General features: G+C 52.3%; 1 long non-coding RNA gene across 1 annotated transcript; it reads left to right on the plus strand.

Moving 5' to 3' along the window:
• Window positions 1–10,358: 10,358 nt before the first annotated feature.
• LOC111257426 lies at window positions 10,359–11,963 on the plus strand. The gene is made up of 2 exons (XR_002677953.1): window positions 10,359–11,123; window positions 11,603–11,963. It is a non-coding gene; the product is annotated as an uncharacterized LOC111257426 (long non-coding RNA).
• Window positions 11,964–19,038: the final 7,075 nt, after the last annotated feature.

Consider the following 19,038-nt stretch of genomic DNA (forward strand, 5'->3'; position numbering starts at 1 on the left):
GCCACCGCCATGCAAGACCTTCCGTCGTAGTGCCACTGCAACATCACTCTCCACCTGACAAGGTGATAGCACCAAATCCAGACCTCTTGCAAGCTGCCTCGCAGTCGCCGCCACGATAACACAACACGTGGGGATCTTGCCACATCCGCTGTTGGACTCTGCCTCTTTCTCGTCGCCTCAAAGAGACACCTCGCGCGGGGGCCTCACCACGCCCGCCTTAGTACTCCACGTCACGGATCCATTTCATTTGTCGCTGTGAAAGTGTTGAGCTATATTGCCCCACTCCCCAAGATCTCCATCGATCAGCCAAGCCGCCACAATGTGTTGATCTCGCCTCATTGCTTCACCCTCGCACATAGCCTTCTCCGTCGTGTCAGCAAGTCAGAGAAGTCGCTTGCGCCACCTTCCGACGATGTACCGCATTGGATAGCCCAGCCAAGCTGAGCAACCCGCCGAGATCCGTTGTAAGCCTAGTCGTCCCACACTGTCATTGCCGCAAGCACCGTCCTCCGACGCAGTCCCACACCGCACTGACCGTTGCCAAGCAACGTCAGCTGTCGCGGTCTGCTGCAAGCAGCCAAATCCGACAACCATGCAACAACCCCTGACCACCACCATAACTTCGATCGCCTGCACATGAGCTCGACAACACCCATTCAACTCACCACACAGCGGAGTTGCTGCCATCGGCTATGGCCTCCCATGACAATGGTTCAACAATACCATGAACCAAGTTGGGTCTCTAGAGACGATGCCTCCAAGGAGGGCACGACACCAATGGTGCCGCCATCGCTCGTCCAGGATCTGGACAGGGTTTTCACCTAGAGAACCCCATGCAGCAGGGTCGTAATTCCAACATGACGCCCCCAACGGGGAAGACGATGTCCTAGGGTGCTGCCGTCATGTTCACCAGCTGAAGAGTATCTTAGCCCCCTAAGTGGGTTTTGGTGATTTAATGACAAAAGGTTAAGTAAATAACAAAGTTTCAAGTGCATGAGCAGATTCAAATTTATGAAACACTTGTGATGGATCCCTCAAAAAGAAATGAAATGATGAGCGGCATGTCTAGCGATTTAAATTTTATTCTCGATTTGAATTTGAGTATAGGAAAGCCGCACTATCAAGAGGGATGCATAATTTCTGATCTTGATGATGAAGAAGGTGCTCAAGATGACCTAACAAAACCTATAAGAGATACCATTTGCACAAGCAAATCACTTGGGATAATTAGAAGTGCTAACCAGAGACTTCGGGATATTTTCGGAAGTTTTTTCGGAATATTCCAGAAGTGGAGAGTTTCCGGAGAGTCTCCGGAGGTCCGAATTTTTCCGGAAGTTTTTTCGGAAAAGTCCGGTTCTTCCGGAAGTTTTTTCGAAAAATTCCGGAGTTTCCGGAAACCTCTGGATAAAGTTTCGGAAATTTCCGGAATCTTTTTTATAATGGATAGTTCAGGTGTGAATACCCCCTCACCCTCTTCCCTGCGCCCTCTCTTGCCTCTCTACTGTTCTAAGCTGCAGAAACACTCTAGAGCTCCTCTCTTTGTTCCATTTGACTTTCTTGTGAGATTTGTTGGGGATTTGAGGAGAGATTGGTGAGTGGGCAAGGGATTGTGCTAGTGAGCTGCAACTCCATCTCTTGAGCACCTTCGTTCGTTGTCAAGCCGGCAATTCGTGTTTGTTACTGTAGGAGCTTCAAGCTTCTAGCCGGCTAGGCGTCACCTGGATGAGCATCCAAGCTTGTAGCTGCCTTGGGAAGTTTGTATTACCCTTATGATTGAGTAAGTAACTTTAGGTGGATCTTTGTGGTCACTAGAGGGAGGAAAGTGACTTGGTGATATAAGTCCACCCTTCGTGGGTCCTTAACGGAGACGTAGGCTTCGTGGTGTGAAGCTGAACTCCGGAAACAAATCCTTGTGTCATTCTTGCTTATTGCTTTTAGTTCATTCACATTCTTGCTTAGAACTCATTTCTAAGGTTTGCTCCCGATCTACATTTCTAGTGTGCTTGGAGTTATTCTATCTTACTTAATAGTCCTATAACAACATGTTGCTTCACCTATATTCATTGATCTAATTTCCAGCAAGTCTTGCTATGGGGTGTAGTTGTTTTTCGGAGAAGTCCGGATTTCTCCGGAAATTTCCGGACGTCCGGAAATTTCCGGAACAATCTCCGGAAATCTCCGGAACTTTTTAACAAGTTTGTTTTAAGTGTCAAATTTTCAGATTCGACTATTCACCCCTCCTCTAGTCGACACTCTAGATCCTTTCACCAGCACAAAGGTCGGTGAGGGCTTTCGCTCGGAGAAATACATCCCCTCGCTGCATGTACATGGGTCGGCACTCCCGGACCACTGCTACGGCAACCCAACCGAGGCGACGCCTCCGCCGCACCTCCACTGGCCATGCTGTCGTACCTCCACCTCCGTTTCTGTCACCGCCCTCCACCGCTGCCCACGCGCAGCGCCCTCCACCGCCTGCACCTTCCTGTCAGAGCCACGCGTTCTCTTGCCATTCCACCGCCACATGGCTTGCAGTGCACTCCTCCCGGCCGCCGCGCGCCTCCCGACCACCGCGCGCTCTCCTAGCCGCGCTCCTCCCGATCGCCGCGCGCTTCTCTCGGCCGGCGCTCCTCCGTTGCCCGCGCCGGCTGCCCATCCTTCATCTGCGCGCGACTGCCTCCCACCAAGAGTCCGCCGGCAGCCGTCATCTCCGCCACTTCGCGCACGCCCGGGCCACACCGCCACCGGATCCGTGGCCCCACGGCCTCTCCCACCGTGAGGTGAAGGCCACACCAGCGAGCTCCCTCAGGAGTCTCGGGCGGCCGCGCCTGCCCAGATCCGCTAGAGGAAGGGGGAAGGGGCGGCCCCTTCCCCTTGTGAGCTACATAGGCTTCTGGCTGCCCGCTCAGGCGGCAGCACGGTGAGAAAGGGTGGCGGGGAGGGGCGGGGGCGAGGGGTCCTGGGTTGCCCGAGCCGCCCACGCGGGGCGACGTGAGCGTGCTGTCTTAATTTTCCTGGTTAGGTGACTTGTGCACGCTTGAGGTCGGAACAAATTTGCATGAGGTGTGCGGCGTTCAGTTGAATTAATCTCTGTAACCCACTTGCTTTTCTGAAAAGAAGATAAGCTGCTAGTGCTAAGCTTACTGCATTCAAGCTAGCATCCACTTCATGTTGTTTGTCGATGTTGTGCAAAGTTATGGTGATGATGAAACATAGATGATCCTGCATTCATGTCTTCGTGCAAAGCTGGTTTTATCCCAGGGCAGGTGTGGCTGATTTGCTCGGTTGTTTAAACTATAATTTGCAGAACATGTTCCAAGTTCACCGCTTGTGGATTCGATGCATTAATCTCTTAAAGATCTGGCAAATATCGTCTGTGGTCTGTCTTAGAATGGTTAACTTAGAATGTTTCCCATATGCTTTGGTTGTTGCTTTATTCTCCTAGCATTTTTTCAGAATAAATCCTCTAGTTTGCTGGTACATTACAATATCTTGACCAGTAGAATTGTGATATTTTTCTGGTACATTACTGTTTTGTTAAAACTTAACTTGTAGCTTTGTATCTTAGGGTAAGGGCTATTTTGCTAAATTCGTTTGTGCTGTTAAAACCTGTATCTTTCTACCAGGGATGCCAACTTTGAATCGTCATTACGGATGATGGAAACCTGGATGGATCTCAGGAAATTTAAAGCAATTATAACATGTATATGGTGAACATCATGTTGCAAGTAACATCAGGAACGTGATCCTTTTTTTTCAGCCAGGAGTTTATTATGTATGCACGGTGTGGTTTTTGGTTATCGTCTTAGCGGCGCCATGACTTACAGCAAACTACTGATAGCTAGACCAAGGCAGCTAGGACTTGGTGAGATTTAAACTCTGGTTTAAACTTCGAATGAATTTTTAGCTCTCCTTTTGTGTTAACTAGCAACTTCAAACATTCAGGTAGTTTTCAGAAAACTTTTTCCCACTCAGACCAGCCAAAGTCCTTGCTATGTTTCAACAAGTAAGTATTAAATTAGCTGTCTGTTATTAGTCAACCTAATATTTTGTGACAAGTAATGTTAAGTCTCTTAAAGTATAAATCAATTGTTTATTCCATAGCAATAGCAATGAAGGAAACCGGTGCTAAAGTTGTAACTGGCACAAGTTATGTTCAGGAATGGAGCCAACCAGGGGCCAGCAGGGGCCTTGGCCACCCATATGGTTAAGAGGGAAACAATTGATTAACTTTTTCAACACAAAAACAATTGATAATCATGGCTAAGAGGGAAACGATTGATTAACTTTTTCAACATAAAAACAAGTTGACGCGTCACAATAAATTGAGCCAATTCCTACAAAGAGTTTATATTTGACACATTTATAAATGATTCTACATATTTTAGCTTCTTGAATCCTTGTAGCTGTGATTTGTATCTCCTCAAAAGGTTAAACCTTATGATAATACATATATACTATTCTGCTACACTATATGGTTATGTTCCATTGGCCCCCTCATACAAGGTTCCTAGCTCCGGCCGGTTCTGTTAAGGCATGTTTGATACTCCTGTTAAAGTTTAGCACCTGTCACATCGGATGTTTGGATGCTAATTAGGAATATTAAATATAGGTTAATTACAAAACTAATTGCACAGATGGAGTCTAATTCGCGAGACGAATCTATTAAGCCTAATTAGTCCATGATTTGATAATATGGTGCTACAGTAACCATTTGCTAATGATGGATTAATTAGGCTTAATAGATTCATCTCGCAAATTAGCACAGGGGGTTATGCAATTAGTTTTATAATTAGTTCACGTATAGTCCTCCTAATTAGCATCCGAACATCCGATATGACACTGCTAAAGTTTAGCACCTAGTATCCAAACACCCTCTAAGTGTTAAGAAGCTCATGGCTGGAATGGTTTTTACACAAGTTGACTAGAATAATGTTCTTGCACAGACATTACTGCAGCCTGGAGCTGCAGGTTTGGCAGGATCCTTCATGTTGCCTTCTTGTAGTTAAGGGGGTGTTTGGATACGAGGTAGGAGGGTTACATCGGATGTTCGGACGCTAATTAGGAGGACTAAACATGAGCTAATTATAAAACTAACTGCAGAACCCCTATACTAATTCACGAGATGAATCTATTAAACCTAATTAATCCATCATTAGCAAATGGTTACTGTAGCACCACATTGTCAAATCATGAACTGATTAGGCTTAATAGATTCATCTCGTGAATTAGACTCTATCTGTATAATTAGTTTTATAATTAGACTATATTTAATACTCCTAATTAGTATCAAACATCCGATATGACAGGTACTAAAGTTTAGGGGTGCGTTGCCAAGGCCTAAGATATTCAGGAAGATCTGCTCTCCTCATGGGTTGGCAAAGGGCTAGGTGCTCTGGATAAAGGGAATTTAAAAGCTACTACGAAGGTTATCACAATTATGTAGGTGAGGCATCGTGTGTTCTCATTTTTTTTTTGTGTGTAAGGTTCGATTCCCCATTCATCTCGCTTGTGTGATGAATGGTATTTTTTTTTATGTCTGTCTCCAGGTGTCAATAACATTTGTTGACGATCCTTGGAACTTCATGACTTGGTGGTTTGAATATTTGAAAGGCGCTGTCTATCTGTTGCTCACGAAATAAGATATACACTAGGCATCGAATTTTTTATCGACACTTACAGCAGAGGTGTATAACTGCAGCAGTGCAGCTTGAGTTGGGCATAGAACTACAGGATTTGAAATTATTCCTGTACACAGCTTTCAAATTATAGAACTACATAATATGATGATTTTGCTCTCATCTCTTGTCTTTCGTTACATCTTTTGTCAAACAGTTTACAAGTGCAATACAGAATACGTTGTGCTGTCTCGCTGCGTGTGGGGGCGTGCAGCCTCGCCAATTTGTTTATTTTACCAAGGGGACCGTACAGTCATACCTTGTGTATCCGTTCTGCAGAAGGCATTTTTGAATCTTGAATGTTAGATAGAGATATCAGATATGAGTGCGCTTAATTTAGTGCTAGCCAGTGCTGATGTTATAAGTTGAGCTCTTTTTCCTTTTTGAAAAATCTAAGTTGAGCCCTGATTCATGAACATGACAGCGAGCAAAAATTATGGACAGAATAGTGCGGCATGGCCATGACGAAACCGTCACCGGCGGCAGGGACGGAGGCAGCCAGAGGCCAGAGGAATAGTACAGCATGCTCATGAGGCCAGATATGCAGGACCTGTGCTTCAGATCGCCGCCCTGGGCCCCTGATCGAGGAAACGAACGAGATCGATCATTGCTCCGCCGAATCCAGGCCAAAGGTGCGCGATCTGCCGGCTTCCAGGGACCTAGGGGGTGGTCGGTATTTGAAATACCGTCCACCCCGAGCCTAGGCATGGGTGCCGCCTCTGCTTCGCTCCTTGCCCGCCAGAGCATAGGCACGTTTCAGGCGCTGCTCGCCGGATTGCGCCACGCCATGTAATAAGCCGTGAGATCGCAGTTCACCTATCCTGCTCGACTGCCTCCACTACGTCGACGAAGACCATAACTTGTCAGGTCTCTCTCCCTCTCTCTTTTTTGAGGATAACAGGAGGGGCAAGCCCCTACTGGATTTGATTGAAACGAAAGCAAAGTTCAGTACAAAAGTGAACATAACAGAAAAGATGGAGGAAAAGAAAAAGGAAAAGCATTACACGAATCAAGCCATTCTAAGGTAGCTGACCCCAAATCTGATCGCATTCTGTGAGTGGTAGTCAAGGCTAGCTCGTCTTTGAATTTTGTGATAGTTCTGTGCACCGTTTGGGTCTGAGTTGTTGAAGGTCCAGTCGTTTCGAATCGACCAGATAGCCCAAGTCATTAGAATTATGACTTCCATGAAAAAAAGGCACGTTGAGCTTCCTTCTGATGGAGTTAAAGATATGCACCGATTGTCTAGCTGTGCTAACAACCACTCCTATCGAAGCCCAGCAAACTTTCGCGAAATTACATCTTAGGAAGAGGTGACTTCTTGTTTTTTTTTAAAAAAATGCAGAGATCACAAGTATAAGAATCCAGTGTCATCGTTTTTCTTCCCAAGATGTCTTTGATGCTCAGCCTGTCCATGCCCATAAGCCAAAAAAAGACTTTGTGTTTTACTTGGCACTTTGATTTCCAGATCCATTTGAAGATGGGTGTGTATTTCGTGTTCCTGTCAGAGCTTTGTATGCTTTGCTTACCAGGAACTTGGGATTCCCCCAGATGTAATTCCATTGATCCTTATCATGAATGCTATTAGCATTGTCCATTCGATCTTGAAGAGCTATGAGCTGCTGGTGTGCTATTTCCGATAGTGGCAAGTGGAAAATTTGTACTAATTCATCTGAACCCTGTGCCTCTTTCTGTGCCTCTTTAAACGTGATTTTTCTATTTTTTGCGAATAAGAGAAGTTAGGGAAAGTCTATTGCTGGGACCTGTCCATTCCATGTGTCCTCCCAGAGAAGCACTGTGGAGCCATCCGATACCGTTGCCGACGCCAAATCTTTGAATTTTTGCAACAGAACTATATCCTTCCACCAAAAGGAATTGCCAGCTCTCTCTTTGATGCCGCTTGTGGTCGGAGGGCGGACACTGCCCGGCTCGAGGGCGGCACTGGCGCGAGCGCATGTTGTTCCGCGGGCCGAGGCCGGGTCGAGCCAGCGTCCTCCAGCAGAGCATTCATCGCCGTCGAGCTCCGCCGCCACCGCGCCGTGCTCCTGAGTTCCACCCGACTCTGAGCTAGACCACCAGCCCTGCGGCTCTCGATCGAGAAAACGAACGAGTCCGATCTCTATCCTGCCGAATAAGGGGCAGAGGCGTTCAATCGGACGGCTCTCAGAACCCAGGGGTGGACGGTGTACATATGGGCAGGCCCCATGGACTCGGCTCGCCAGAGCGCCACCGTGTTCACAGAGCTGCTCGCCGGAAGGTGGTGTTGCTGCCCACCTGGCCCTCTCAGCAGCATCCACGCACACAACGACGTCAGGCCGTCAGCCAAGGCAGCACGAGGCACCGGTCGAAAATTTTGCCGCTCTCTGCGTTGCCGTCCGTGGTCGAGGTCATCACTGTGAGCGGCAGCCAGCTGCCGATGAGCATGCGTGGCGCCATCGGTGCCATGCCGTGGATTATACTCTGGAGTCTGGACTCGAGCCGCGCCGGCGGACAAGGCCATGCTTGAGCCGCCAGCGGCGCTGGCTCAAGGATGCCATACCGCGAGCTCGAGCACCTGCAGTGCAGGGCGCGCGCGACAGCGTCATCAGCCCCGCGCGCGGCGCCAAAACGGAACCAATTGTTGTCGTCGGCACTCATCTACTGGGACTGAAACTTAAGCTTAGAACATGACCGTCGTCGACGTCGTCGCGGTTCGCGGACTCTGGACTCTGAGACGCGCCGTAGAGGAGGTACGCCTTCGTGGACACTGCTCCGAGGGCAACGGCGTCTCTTGCAAGTTCCAGCACGGTGATGGACGGATTGCAGCAAAATAAAACGAATCCAATGGAGACGGCTACCAACCGACGAGGCCTCGAGGCCGTCAACGGTCGTGTTCCCAGGGTACGTTCGCAGACGACCCCGTTCACGCCCCACCGCCACGAGTATCTGCAACTATAGGCCGTCCCATAGGGTGACCAGAGTGAGAGTGGGCTGCTCTTGACGGAAGCAGCGGTGATACTGCCAGCGTCCTTGTGCAGAGCAGTCGTCGCCGTCGAGCTCAGCCGCCGCCGCGCCGTGCTCGCGCGTTCCACCCGTCCCTGGCCTCAGGCGGCTCCCGATCGACAAAACGAACGAGTCTGATCTCCATTCTGCCGAATCCGGGCCACAGGCGTTCGGTTAGACGGTTCTCACGGATCCAGGGGTGGACAGTATTTCAAATACCGTCCACCCCTGACACGGGCAGGCCCCGTGGGCACGCGGCTCTCGGGCTCGCCGGAGCCCCACCGCGTTCCCGGAGCTGCTCGCCGGATGGTGGTGCGCCACGCCACGTCATCCGCGGCTATATCGCGGTGCTGCTGCCCACCTTGCCTTCTTACCAGCATCCTCGCACGACGACGTCAGCCAAGGCAGCACGAGGCGTCGCTCGAAAATTTTGCCGCTCTCTGCGATTCCGGCAGCGATCGAGGTCATCACCGTGCGTGCCGGCTGCCGATGAGCGTGCATGACGCCATCGGCGCCACGCCGTGGAGGAGACTCTGGACTCGAGCCGCTCCGCCGGACAAGGCCCTGGTTGAGCTGCCGCACGGCGCTGGCTCACGGACGGCATTCCGCGAGCTCGAGCACCTGCAGCTTCAGGGCGCGCGACAGCGTCATCGCCCGCACGCGCGGCGCCGACTCACGGGACGTAATTGTTGACGCTCGTATGGTGGGACTGGAATTATGGCGTTGCGCTGAGAAGTGAGAACATGGCTGCCGTCGTGGACGTCGCGGCACAGTAGAGGACGTACGCGTTCGCGGACACTGCCCGGTTCGAAGACGGCGCTGGTCACGCGTGTTGTTCGGCGCGCAGGACAAGCACCGGCACGGTAGGATCTAGTCGGTAGGGCGCTGCCTGCGCGGCGGGTTTGGCATTTGGGGGCAGGGGCGGGCTAAACGGGCGGCACGAGGCACGGTCTGTTTTGGCCCGGCACCAGCACGGCCTGGCCCGCCGTTACACAAGCCCGTGCCGGCACGGTCCGAGGCAACAGGCCGACCTTGGCCGAAGACGTGGCACGTCGGGCGGCCCGTGGCACAGCCCGTTTAACGGGCGGCACGAATAAGGCTCGTCTAACGGCCGGCCGTATAACCCCGGCCGCTGCCCACCCCACCCCCCCCCGTCGAGTCCTCGATGGCCGACGCGAACCCTCCCCTCTCCTGCCCGGCTCCTCCTCGGTCCCTCCTCGCGCCGCCGCCTCGCGTCCGCCGCATTCTCCTCGACGCTCCCTCTCGCCCTCGAGCTCCGCCTCGACCTCTCCTGCCCCCTCCCCTTCTCGCCCTGCCCCGCCGCAGCCCGCAAGCTTCACCGCCTCTGCCGTCTCACCGAGCTCAGAGCGTGAGGGCAAGGGCATGCGCTGTCATCGGCGTTCGGTCACCTCACCGAGCTCAAAGCGCTCTCTTTCCCCGCCGCCAGGCTCCACGGCGAGATTCCTCAAGAAGTCTAGCGCCTGCGGCACCTCGAGGTGCTCAACCTGGCCGGGAACGCCTTCCACGGCCGTCTGCCAGCAACCTTCCCGGAAGGTCTGAAAAGCTTGGACCTTTCCGGGAACCGGTTGTCCGGGAGAATCCCACCGGGGATAGCCAGCTGAGCGGCACTCCGGCGCCTCCGGCTGTCCTCCAATTCGTTGGATGGTTCCATCCCGTAGCAGATTGGGAAGCTCGCGAAGCTCCGGGTCCTGGAGTTGTCCGGGAACAGACTGACCGGCGGCGTGCGGCAGGTTGGCAGCCATGGCCGGTGAGGCTACTACGACCGCAAGGAAGGGAGAGAAAAAATAAAAAGAGGCTGATGGGCGGCCCGGCTTAGCTGGCCTATTGGGCTATCATGCCGGCCCGACCTGCATGAGGTATAAAGAGGTCGAGCCTAAGCCAGTATGACGGCACGGCGGGCGGCCCGGCGGGTGGCCCAGCCTGGCACGACACTATAGCCAGGCCGATACAGGCCAGGCCAGGATGGGCCTGTGCCAGGCCGGGCTGGGCCGCCTGTTTGGCCATGTATACCTGCGACTAGGGCCACTGGGGCCGTGGCCCTAGTCGTGGCCCAGGAACCTCCCGTATCCCCTCTTAATTTAGGCCCAAGAACAGCAGCCCAGTCCGCCCGCTACAGCACATACAGGTGCCCACGAGTACACCAATCGATCCTGCCGTCCACCGTCCTCGCCTTCGGTGCCGCGAGTCGCGACTGGCGACGGCGCATCGGCATCTCGACTCGCCGCCTGGTGCAGCACCGCCCCATGGAGGCTAGGCTAGTGGACCCGCGCGTCTGCCGCCCATCGGAGCCCTCGTCGCCGCGTCGAGTTCTTCATTCCTCCTCCATCGTGTGCGGGCTGTGGCGTATGCGGCCGGCCGGCCAGCGGTGCAGGGCAGTAGCTAGCCTGCAGGTTGCGCCGCCGCTGCAGGTGCTCGCCGGCACCTCCGCAAGCGCTAACACGCGAGCAGGTGCCCCTCGCAGCCCCCTGCGTAGCTTTCAGACCTCTGGTGTTTCTTTCCCCCTAATTTCCAACCTTTTCTAATTTTCATTCAATTCATCGGTTGGAATATTTGATTGAAAGTGGAACTTCAGTCTGAACTTTGTACTGAAGTTTGAGACCTAAAGCTGCAATTAAGACTGCAAAATAACACTAGGACTAGGATCGATCAAAGTTGTTTCATGATCAAGCTAAATTCATTACTCACAATAAGGCAAGAAAGGATTATCAATTATGAGTGCTACAAAAATTAGAGACCAAAGTGTGACACATGTAAATTCTGATGATTGCTAATGAGGAAATGGCCGATGTGAATGCACCAAATCTTCACTAGGAATTTATTTTTATGTGTTCCATGCTATTCTTAACTATTCTATACATGTGATTTCAAGCATCTTCTAAATTCAAACCCTTTCCTTTCCTGAACTTTTGCTGTTTCTCTATATACAGCATATGTGAGGTAGCTTTTGTCACTAAATTTTGGCCCTAGTCTTGACCAGAACCTGGGTCCGCCACTGTTTGGGGGCTCACCTTCAGGAAAACAGCTATTCTGCATTCTGCAGCTGCTGCTGAGTGACGTCACTTCACTGCACTGCTGCTTCTTCGGTTATGTATGACTGCACTGCACTGCAATGTCAAATGGCTCATCTTGGAGAGGCAGCAGAGTGTTCCATCTTCAAGATCACTTCACTTGTCATTTTGACACTCGTTGAAAGATCGTGTATGTAAAATTTAGAACCTTTGGTCAAAAAACAAAAAACCATGCTTCTGTTTGTTCAGTTCAGTACTTCACTGAACTGGGGCGATGAAATTTATGAGTTACTGCTGATTTCAGTACTACTTTTCTCTGTCAGCTGAACTGAACATGGTTACTAGCAACATAAGTAGCAAACAACTACTGGCAACTCAGAATTCTTGCAGAAATAATGCTTGGCCACAGTAATATAAGTAGCAAACATATGTTGGACAGTAAAATGGGAGGCTTCTGTACGACTGCATGAAATTCATAAACTGGAGCAGGATAAGGACAGCCTATCACCTTCCAAGTAGCTTCGATCTTACATGATACTAATCACTACATCATGTATCATTCCGATCAGAGTCTTTGATCATCCGCAAAGAACAAGACACAGAAAAATGGATAAAGGCATATCGGTATCCTTACCAGACATTCTTGAAATGCTGCTAACAATACACAAGGTTCACCGGCACCCTTCTTTTTGTTATCAGAACCTGATCGTTTTGCTCTGTGCTAAATTTCATAATCTCCGTTCCTCTTTCAAGACAAACTCTGCAGCGCAATTTATCATCAGAACGAACGGCAAGAGCTTTTCTCCCTTGTTCTGAATCGATCAGCCGCCGCTGATGAGCGATTGAGCACAATGACGGCAAGGCCGCCCGCGATGCACAATCCAGAGACGCAATTTATCATCAAAAGGAACGGCAAAGGCTTGACACACGGATTTGGAAGGTGCGCCGGCCATCCCTTGCTCCAGTCGTCCACCGCCGATCATCGCCGCGCCAACCCAAGCCCCGAACACCGGTTCGCCGCCGGCACCGTGAGGTATGCGCCTTTGAAATCGGATAACGGCGAGGCATGATCCGGACGTGCGGGGAGGGGTGGTGGATGCGGAGGGAGAGAGGGAGACGACAAAGGCGGCCGCCGCCGGATGGGAAGGGGAGCCGTGAGCCGCGGGGTAGAACGCCGATGATGGCAGGGCGTAGGAGCAACGTCAAGGACTAAGTTGATAATTACCACACCCAGGTAAGGGGTTTTATAAAAATATTTGGATCGTGATTATTAATCGCGATCCATAGTAAGTTTTGTGAAAATATTTGGATCGCGCCTATTCATCACGATCCGCACTACGTAAAACTTTGGATCGCCATTTTAGTACATTCACGGTCGCTAGTCGTCGCCTCCGCAGCCTTCGCCGTCTCCTTCCTCCTCCTCCTCCTCAGCGTCGGAATCTGCCAAGGCCCACCAGACAAGCACGCGCTCAGCGACTCACATACAGAGAAGAGACGTCCCGCGTTGGCGGGCCGCCGCACATGGTCGAAAAGCCCAGCAATACCATGGCGCCGGTCCTTGGTCTGGTGCGGCCCTCCGTCCTGCTCCTCCGCTCCGCTCAGCGCCAGCTTTGGGGAGAGGAGCTTCCTCAACGCGGGCGTCGGAGCCGAGCGAGGCGGACGACGGGAGCGGGCGCTTCTGCACGGGCATTCCGTTTGATAGCCCGGTTCGACGCGCGGCGTTCGTTCCGGGAGGGAGCGAGGAGGGGGAGGTCAGGTGGTGTCAGGAGCTCCAGCTCCGACGGTCGCCGCCGCGACCTCACAGTGGTCATGGCGGCTTCGGGCATTGCGCTCAGAGCAACTCCAGCAAAAACCACCTCCTAAAGATCGAATGATGTTCTCGTCATAAAAGTATATCCAACTTCAACAATAACCCCATAGATAGAGAGACCTTCACGAATGGAGGGTGGAGGGGGGAATTTGGATACCTCACCAAAATAGGGAGAGGAGTAGAGGGCATGCTGAAGATAGGGGACTATTTAAGGTTCAGGTCGCCTCCATGCCCTCGCTTCCATGCCTCGCGGCCAGAGAACCTGCACGTTCCGCCATCCCCAGAGCCCCCGCCGCTGGGCAGCAAGCGCGTGTACAACATCATTGTCCCTACCTACAACGAGCGCCTGAACTTCGCCCTCATTTTCTGCCTCCTCGTCACGAACCTCCCGTAAGCACCACCTCTCCCTCTCTCCCCCGCCTGCTGTTGATCTGTGCCTCTTCGCCGAGCCTTGGCTGCTGATAACGTCTTTGGTAGAGGACATTGCCTTTTTCGAATTTGTTAGGGTCGATTCGGCTCTGTGTGCTTGAGATCGGAATAAATTGCATTGGGTGTGCCACGTTCAGTTGGAATGAATCTCTTTAGCTCACTTGCTTTTCTGAAAACAAGCTGCTAGTTCTAAGCTTGCTGCATTCAAGCTGGCAATTCACTTCGTGTTGTTTGTGATTGTCGGTGCCATGCACAGTTATGGTGATGAACATGTCTTCGTGCTTGTGGATTCATGTCTTCGTGCAACTTGCAGAACATGTTCCAAGTTCACTGCTTGTGGATTGGATGCACTAATGTCCTAAAGATCTGGCAAATTTCGTCGTTCTTATAATGGTTAACTTAGAATGTGACGCTTGAAACATGCTTTGGTTGTTGCTTTATGCTCCTAGCATTTTATCAGAATAAATCCTCTAGTTTGCTGGTACATTACTATACCTTGACCAGCAGAATTGTGCTATTTTTCTGGACATTACTGTTCTGTTAAAACTTAACTTGTAGCTTTGTATCTTAGGATAAGGGATGCTATTTTGCTAAAGTCTTTTGTGATGTTAAAACTTGTAGCTTTCTACCTTACGGATGCCAATTTTGAACCATTCTGACAGGTGACAACCTCCTTGCCTCCTTGGGGGACACTGGTCGAGCGAACCAACCCGTAGGTCCATGGCACCAACCAGGCGATGGCCTCGTCGCGCTGGCTACCGGTCAACGAGGACGTCGACGTGCTGGCCCGCGCATCACCGACGAGTTCACGCCCCACAGCCCCAGGAACGCGTGTCTGCAGCTGCAGGACGTCCCACAGCATTCAGCAACACAACGTCACCAGAGTGAGGCGGTCTCGAAGGAAGCGGCGGCGGCGAGACTGCCAGCGTCCTCGTGCAGAGCAGTCGTCGCCGTCGAGCTCCGCCGCGACGTGCTCGCGTGTTCCACCCGACCTGGGCCTCAAACCATCCCGCCCTGCGGCTCCCGATCTAGAAAACGAGCGAGTCCCATCTCTATTCTGCCGAATCCGCGGTCGAGTCTAGCGGCGCCGGCGGACAAGGCCCTGCCGGAGGACAAGGCCTGAGTTTTACATATACCCCCCTATTTGGATCGCGATTATTAATCTCGATCCAAATATTTACATATAGACCCATTATGTTTACAAATACCCCCTAAATTGGATCGCGATTATTGATCGCGATCCGAATATTTACTTATTGGCCCCTGCTTTGATTTTCCGGCTCCAGTCTGTCCGCCGGCCGCCGCTGCCGCCGCCGCCCCCGGCCAGAATCGTGAAGCTCCGACCCGATTCAAGTCCAGGGCAAACAATTCGCTCCATTATTCAGTGCTAGGGGCACTCGATGCATCAATATCTCCGGCGATCCGAGCAAGCAGCCGTGAGCTTGACTTCACCCGCCGGCCGGTCGTGGCGGCCTTGTCCGTAGGGAGCCTCGCCGCGAGCGTGCACTCCGCATCCTCCTGCACGGCAGCCGGAGCCTGTGCGGCAACGGCGACCCCGGCAATGGCCACTCTGCCTTTGATCTTCGACAATACTCGTTCTTTATAACGGGGAGTTCCACGGCAAAACAGCACGAGGCACCGGTCGAAAATTTCGCCGTTCTCTGCGATGCCGTCTGCGGTCGAGGCCATTACCGTGCGCGTCGGCTGCCGATGAGCGTGCAAGAGAGGAGAATCTGGATTCTGGACTCGAGCGGCGCCGGCGGACGAGGCCCTGCTTTATCCGCCGCCCGGCGCTGGCTCACGGATTCCATTCCGCGAGCTCGAGCACCTGAAGCTGCAGGGCGTGCGTGACAGCGTCATCGGCCGCGCGCGCGGCGACGAAACGGATCCAATGTTGACGTTGACCTCATCTAGTGAGACTGAAACGATAAGCTGAGAACTTGGCCATTGTCGACGTCGTCGCGGCATAGCAGAGGAGGAACACACGTTCGCGGACACTGCTCCGAGGGCAACGACACGGTGATGGCCGGACGGTGCAGCAAAATAAAACCAATCTAATCCGAGGGAAACGACACGGTTCCGTCTCGAAACCGTGCATATCGATTATCTAATTGAACTTAATTGGGGGCACGCCGGCAGCCGCCTCAGATCGCCCGACCGGGCGTTCCCGACGTTGTCGACGTCGCAGCTGTTGAGACCGTACATCCTGGAGACGCCGATCGCGCGCACAGGCACATGCGGTCCTTCTCCTTCCTCGGCACCGATCGAGCGATGACCTTGATCGCGGTCGCGCCGGCTACCAAGTACCAACCGACGAGGCCTCGAGGCCGTCAACGTCGTGTTCCCAAGGTACGTTCGCAGACACCGCCGACGGAGCACGAACCTGGGAGGCGCTGGCGCGCGCGTCGCTAACGACCGCGTTCACGCCCCATTGGCACAAGTATCTGAAGCTACAGGCCGTCTCATAGCGTGACCAGAGTGAGAGTGGACTGCTCCCGAAGGAAGCAGCGGCGATACTGCCAGCGTCCTCGTGCCGAGCAGTCGTCGCCGTCGAGCTCCGCCGCCGCCGCGCCGTGCTCCCGCGTTCCACCCGACCTGGCCTCGGATCACCCGCCCTGCGGCTTCCGATCGAGAAAGCGCGAGTCCGATCTCTATTCTGCCGAATCCAGACAAACAGGCGTTTGATCGGATGGCTCTCAGGGACCTTGGGGGTGAAATACCGTCCACCACGGACATGGGCAGGCTCCTTGGGCACGCGGCTCCTCGGCTCGCCAGAGCGCCACCGCGTTCCTAGCGCTGCTCGCCTGATGGTGGTGCTCCATACCACATCATCCGCGGCGGGATCGCAACGGTCCTTGTTGGAAATATGTAACTAAAATACAGTCCATATTTTATTTGGAGGAGAAACATATAGATAAAAAATGATCGAAAAACATATAGATAAAAAAATGATGCAAGCATATAACACATGTAAACAGGTAATATACTAAGAATATGTGTGAACTACGCGTGCAGCAACAGCCTTCTCTCTCATACACACCTATTTTGCATAAAGAGTAGACTTCCATATTTAAGTAAGACAACCTCTCCTTAAATTAATAATATGGAACTAAAGGTTGTGCATGCTTTGGAATTTTTCAGATTGAGCCACACGTGGTCCTAGATCCAACAGTCCTACCCACCACCTGGCCCGTTCACCAGCATCCACGACGGCGTCAAAGCACGAGGCGGTGGTCGAAATTTTCGCAGCTGTCTCTGTGGTTGCCGACGAGGCATCAGCGTGCATGACGCCCTCCGCGTGGGACTCCTGACTGGAGGCCCTGCTTGAGCGTTGAGCAGCCGCTCGACGCTGGCTCACGGATGCCATTCCGCGAGCTCGAGCACCTGCAGGGCGCGCGACAGCGTCATCGGCCGCACGCGCGGCGCCGAATCACGGAACCCAATTGTTGACGCTCATCTAGTGGGGCTGGAATTATGGCGTTTGGCTGAGAACATGGCCGCCGCTGTTGGCGTCGCGGCGGTAGAGGAGGTGCGCGTTCGCGGACACTGCCCGGCTGAAGGATGCGGCGTTGAAATTGGAGGACGAAGCCCCGCTGGCGCTGCAAGTGGCGTGACCAGACATAGACACGGCGGCAGAGAAGGAAGGAGCGCGGCAGGGGAGAACTAGAACCTGATGACGAGCGCAGGTCCATCTGGACGACGAGGCGGCCGTCGCCGTCGCCGGATGGGAAGGGGAGAGGTCAGCGGTGGAGGCGAAACGCGGAGATGGCTGCGCAAAGGACTATTTTGGAAAACATCAGGGTCAATTAAGAGGTTTTATGAAACAATTTGGATTTGTAATTATAGCAATAGGATATTAGCGAGAATCATCATATGGCCAAATAAAATAGATCAAGACGTTGACGAAACGAGGATCCTTGACGTAGAGTGCTGTTGAAGCGTTAGAGACTCAGGAGTCCATCAAGAGCACGAAAGCTGAAACGGACCAACTCATGTGCCAACTTCTCATCACCCGGCGTTCCAGCATCTCCCTAGCTTGGCACACCTCAGCTGCCATCCATGCCATCTACTCGCCAAGTAATGATGATGAACAATTACTACACGAGCAGGTCCGTCCCCTTCGCCAACAACAGATAAAGAGAATGAAATTGATGACAGGAAGGTAAGGCATTGCTGTTCCAGATCGCGTGGTCGTCCTCCTTCCTGAAGCAGCAGATTCCCGAACACACGCAATTAGGGGTAGAGTTACTCCGCGTCTAGCAGGAATTTGTCTGACCGATACGATTTGTCACACCTGGAGGGACAATGAGATCCCCTCAACTTCCAAGAGCCATTCTATGAACCGGACTGACTAACCGACACAATGCTCGTCAATATAATTCCTCGGATGATGGCCTCGTCAAAAATTAACAAACTGTAGCTTGTCCATCGCTTTACGAACTAAATGTGGGTTTTCTTTCAGCAAACTCTATTGTAGTTCACGGCCGGATGAGATGTCATTAGTTGCATCAATCTGTTTTTTGGCTATGGTCTAAGTGTCTAACCGTAAACTGATATTTCTGTCTCTAGCATAGCTGCCGTGCTGCGAGCCATTTCCATGGTATTTCTGTTTTCTATGCGTGATGCCCCATTTTATACAGGTGAGGAAGCAGCGTGCAATACCGACAAACTACGGTACAGAACAGGCATACAGTATTCCTCTCCTACTGTTGGATTGTTCAGTCATATGAGAGAAAGAAAGTTCCAAGAAGCATCATCATTACAGAGAAGAACTTTATTAAACTGGTCTTCTGCAGATTACATTCGGCATGTATAGTACTGTACCAGCCAAAAAAAAGTACAGTACCCGCCAACTGCTGAAGAGCATGGTCCTAGCCAATCGGTTGGAGCTGTGGACCATGCCGTGCATATCCATCCACCGTCCATCCCCCTTCTCGCGGCACCGAGACGGTGTCATCCGGCTGTGCAGGCTGCGCGGTGGCGCTCCGTCGTCTGCAAGCGTGCGTGCGTACGAAAAGTGACGTCCAACCACCGAACAAGATACGCTCTAGCTCTATAAGACGCCGCGTCCTTTCCACCTACAGAGCGCAAGTACACTCCCGGAGCACACGGGCGC

Source organism: Setaria italica, chromosome V, assembly GCF_000263155.2.
Source record: "Setaria italica strain Yugu1 chromosome V, Setaria_italica_v2.0, whole genome shotgun sequence".
Classification (NCBI taxonomy): domain Eukaryota; kingdom Viridiplantae; phylum Streptophyta; class Magnoliopsida; order Poales; family Poaceae; genus Setaria; species Setaria italica.